The sequence below is a fragment of the Galeopterus variegatus genome, unplaced genomic scaffold, assembly GCF_000696425.1.
Source record: "Galeopterus variegatus unplaced genomic scaffold, G_variegatus-3.0.2 Scaffold2135, whole genome shotgun sequence".
Lineage (NCBI taxonomy): Eukaryota > Metazoa > Chordata > Mammalia > Dermoptera > Cynocephalidae > Galeopterus > Galeopterus variegatus.
In genome coordinates, this window is record NW_007728246.1 from 27072 (window position 1) to 32561 (window position 5490).

Below are 5490 nucleotides of genomic sequence, written 5' to 3' on the forward strand. Positions count from 1 at the left end.
TTATATTAGAAAGCTATAGTAACCAAAACAGCATGATACTGGTGTAAAAACAGACACTTAGACCAATGGAACAGAATAGAGAACCCAGAAATCAAACCACATATTTACAGCTAACTGATTTTAGACAGGGCACCAAGAACATACAATGGGGAAAGGAGAACCTCTTCAACAAATCGTGTTGGGAAAACTGGATTTCCATATATGGAAGAATGAAACTAGATCCGTACCTCTTGTCATATGCTAAAATCAACTCAAAAAGGATTAAATAGTTAAACATAAGACAATAAACTTTAAAACTCCTTGAAGAAAACATAAGGGAAACATTTCAGGATGTAGGTCTGGTCAAAGACTTTATGAATATGACCCCAAAAGCACAGAAAAGAAAATTTAAAAAGACAAATGGGATTCCAACAAACTAAAAAGCTTCTGCACAGCAAAAGAAGCAATCAACAGAGTGGAAAGACAGCCTACAGAATGGGAGAAAGTATTTGCAAACTATAAATCTGACAAGGGTTTATTATCAAGAATATACATGGAACTCAACTTTACAGTAAAAAAACAAATATTCCTATTAAAAATTAAGCAAAATATACATCTCCCAAAGGAAGACATACAAATGGATAACAGGTATATAAAAAATGCTCAACATCACTAACCATCAGGGAAATTAAAACCACTTTGAGATGTCATCTCACCCCAGTTAGATTGGCTATTATCAGAAAGACAGAGAATAACAAATGCTGGCAAAGATGTAGAGAAAGGTGAACACTTCTGCATTGTTAGTGAGACTGTAAACCAGCACAAGCAAAATGGAGAACAGTGTGGAGGTACCCTAAACAGCTATAGATAGAGCTACCATATGATTCAGCAGTCCCATTACTGGGTAAATATCTAAAGCAATGGAAATCATCAAATCGAAGGAATACCTGCACTCCCATGTTTATCGCAGCTCTGTATACAATAGCCAGGCTATGGAATCAACCTAAATGTCCATTGATGAACGACTACATAAGGAAAATATGGTTTATACACACAATGGAATACTACTCTGCCATAAAAAGGATGAAATTCTGCCATTTGCAGCAATGTGGATGAGCTTGGACAAAATTATGTTAAGTAAAATAACCCAGGCACAGAAAGAAAAATATTGCATATCCTCACTCAAGTGGGAGCTGAATTAATACATAAGCAAAGAACCAATAAAGAGAGAGAGAAAGAAAGAAAAATCACAATAATACATTGAAGTTTTAGAAGAAAAAAACAGAACTTATGTTACTAGAAGTGGAAACAGGGAGGAGGAGACGGAGAGGGAGTGGGATTGATGAGAAGTTAGTGAGATTGCTTAAGAGATATGACGACTGATTACATATTGTAATGATGAATAAGCTAACTATCCTGATTTGAAAATCACACATTGTACACAAGTATTGACAGTCAACTTTGCATTCCACAAATATGTATATTCAACTATGCTTCAATATAAAAAAAAGAAAAAATAGAGTAATACACAGCACAAAAGGGAGTCAATAGACAAAGACATATTTCATAGGATGAATGTGCCACATCAAGAAAGGAGAATGATGAAAAATTAAGATTACAAAGTTTTTCATAACAACTATGTTAGTTCTCTACTTAACACCAGAGAGAAAAAGTAATAATATACAGATATTTTAAATTTAAAAAAAGAAGAAAATATAGTTTAAGATTTAACTGAAATGGGCTAGGGAAGTCCTTTACAGAATATCGAAAGCATATAAATGTACATTATCATTGTTAAATAATTGTAAATTGTTAAAAGACAGAATATTTTAATTATCAGCTATACAATGATTAGGTAAATATAATATAAAGTGTGGCTGAGAGTATAGGATACTCATTCCATAAATATCTAATAAACACCTGAGCCACACTTTTAGGGCTGAGCCCAAGTGACCAGTGAATTAAACGTGATCCTTGTCCTCATTATGTCTGTTTAAGACTAGGAGAAAGAGACAGTAAAAAATAAATAACTAAATAAACATACAAATTAGTTTANAAAAAAACAAATATTCCTATTAAAAATTAAGCAAAATATACATCTCCCAAAGGAAGACATACAAATGGATAACAGGTATATAAAAAATGCTCAACATCACTAACCATCAGGGAAATTAAAACCACTTTGAGATGTCATCTCACCCCAGTTAGATTGGCTATTATCAGAAAGACAGAGAATAACAAATGCTGGCAAAGATGTAGAGAAAGGTGAACACTTCTGCATTGTTAGTGAGACTGTAAACCAGCACAAGCAAAATGGAGAACAGTGTGGAGGTACCCTAAACAGCTATAGATAGAGCTACCATATGATTCAGCAGTCCCATTACTGGGTAAATATCTAAAGCAATGGAAATCATCAAATCGAAGGAATACCTGCACTCCCATGTTTATCGCAGCTCTGTATACAATAGCCAGGCTATGGAATCAACCTAAATGTCCATTGATGAACGACTACATAAGGAAAATATGGTTTATACACACAATGGAATACTACTCTGCCATAAAAAGGATGAAATTCTGCCATTTGCAGCAATGTGGATGAGCTTGGACAAAATTATGTTAAGTAAAATAACCCAGGCACAGAAAGAAAAATATTGCATATCCTCACTCAAGTGGGAGCTGAATTAATACATAAGCAAAGAACCAATAAAGAGAGAGAGAAAGAAAGAAAAATCACAATAATACATTGAAGTTTTAGAAGAAAAAAACAGAACTTATGTTACTAGAAGTGGAAACAGGGAGGAGGAGACGGAGAGGGAGTGGGATTGATGAGAAGTTAGTGAGATTGCTTAAGAGATATGACGACTGATTACATATTGTAATGATGAATAAGCTAACTATCCTGATTTGAAAATCACACATTGTACACAAGTATTGACAGTCAACTTTGCATTCCACAAATATGTATATTCAACTATGCTTCAATATAAAAAAAAGAAAAAATAGAGTAATACACAGCACAAAAGGGAGTCAATAGACAAAGACATATTTCATAGGATGAATGTGCCACATCAAGAAAGGAGAATGATGAAAAATTAAGATTACAAAGTTTTTCATAACAACTATGTTAGTTCTCTACTTAACACCAGAGAGAAAAAGTAATAATATACAGATATTTTAAATTTAAAAAAAGAAGAAAATATAGTTTAAGATTTAACTGAAATGGGCTAGGGAAGTCCTTTACAGAATATCGAAAGCATATAAATGTACATTATCATTGTTAAATAATTGTAAATTGTTAAAAGACAGAATATTTTAATTATCAGCTATACAATGATTAGGTAAATATAATATTAAGTGTGGCTGAGAGTATAGGATACTCATTCCATAAATATCTAATAAACACCTGAGCCACACTGTTAAGGCTGAGCCCAAGTGACCAGTGAATTAAACGTGATCCTTGTCCTCATTATGTCTGTTTAAGACTAGGAGAAAGAGACAGTAAAAAATAAATAACTAAATAAACATACAAATTAGTTTATTATTCACAACTTTTTAAGGACTGTGGTAAGGTTTCAAAGATAGGAAACTCCCATAAATATGGATATGTTACAGATATATTACCTCTGTCTCCAGAAATAGCAACTCTTCAAATATTGCATTTATTTAACCAAAAACATGTGCATACAATAAATGGTAAATAAAATTTATGAAAATGACGTCATTCCATATACTTTTTTTTTTTTTAACTCAACCTGTAGTGTCGATGTTTATTTTTAACTGTCACATATTATTCTACTGTGTGAGACTATGGAAATTTGTCTACTCACAATTTTTTTCCAGTATCTGCATATTATTAAAAAATGAAACATTGAAGATATTTTTACATAACTTTTCTGTATATAGGCATAAGTTGCATTAGTGTATATGCCTAGAATTTTGATTTATGTTAAGGTGCATATATTCAATAATACTTCAAAGTGGTTATACCAGCATAATCTCCAGTAACATGTTTCTAAGTTCCTGATTCTCTTCTTGGGTAATGCTGGGCAATATTAGACTTTTACAGTTTTGTCAGCTTTTATTTGTGTGGATTAGTATTTCATTGATTTTCTAATTTTCATATTCATGGTTATTACATATATTTAGATTTTCCATGTTTATTGGCTTTTCTTTTCAGTCAATTGCGTCATATTCTTTGACCATTTTTTTCTCTTGAGTTGTCTTCTTGTCCTTAATTTCTAGTTTTTTATATATTCTGGATATATTTATTTGTTGGTTATATGTGTCTTTCCATCTCTGTCTATTTTATNATATATTCTGGATATATTTATTTGTTGGTTATATGTGTCTTTCCATCTCTGTCTATTTTATACTTTTTAAGTTTTTAATGGAGATTTTCGTTGGTAATTTTTAATATTTAACTATTCAAATTAATTAATCTTTTTCTACAAAGTTTGTGCTTTTTGTGTCTTATGTTGAAAAATTTCCCTACCGCAATGTCATTTGAAATAATCTAACAAATTTTTTAAGTTGAAAAATTTTGCTTTTCATACTCAGGTCTTCAAGTTGAAATTTTTTGTTAGGGTTTGTAGTGAAAGTAGAAACCTAATCAGAATATTTTCTATATAATCAGCAGTTATTGCATCTTATTTATTGAATGGGTCATGTCCTAACACTCCTGTCTCATATAGTATAATCCCATGTTCTACTGGGAATGTAGACTCTCTAGTCTGTTCTATAAGATTATTTATCACTATTCAAATGCAACATGATTTTAATCATTAAAACTCAATACTAAGTTCCTATATCTAGTGAGGACATTGTTTCTCTTTATTTCACTTTTTAAAATATATTGTCTATTTTAAGCTCTTTAAATTTTATAATCTGTCAAATGGGTTTTCAAGTTTATTAAATTTCTGGAGGGAATTTATTTGGAATTGCCTAACAATTGCAGAGAGAGAATGGGCATCTTTACAGTATTGAGTTTTCCCAAGGGACAAGATAGATCATATTTCTCCATTTGGGAGAGTGGCGATCTTCTATGTATATACTTAATAAAGTTGAAAAATATTTATCATACAAATTTCATATTTTGTTATAATTATTCCAGGCACCTTACAGAGCTATTTCGAAAAACTTTGTTCTGGCCTTTTCTTAGCTCATCCAAACTTCCATCATGCAAGGACACAGAGTTTTTCTCCTCTGGATAACAAGGCAATAAAGCACCACGTTGGGAGCAGAGAGATCTGACCTTCACCAGACACTGAACTGTGGGCATCTTGATCTTGGACTTCCAGCCTCTAGAACTGACACCAGAGAAAACTGTTGGATCAGGTCTCTGCTCATCTAAGTTCTTATGCTCATAACAACCCCTTAATTCCATGCCTTGATTGCAGAGCCAAAGATGGGAAAGTTTATCTCTACTACTGTCCATGAAGATGCTGTGAAAATAGCATCAAACTGCATTATATTCAGGACTCAAACAAGACTTTTACCTAAACAACGGAGTGG

At 32.1% G+C, this 5490-nt stretch overlaps 1 pseudogene; it reads left to right on the top strand.

Moving 5' to 3' along the window:
* Positions 1 to 5295: 5295 nt before the first annotated feature.
* Positions 5296 to 5490, top strand: part of LOC103596879 — a 1898-nt pseudogene continuing 1703 nt past the window's right edge.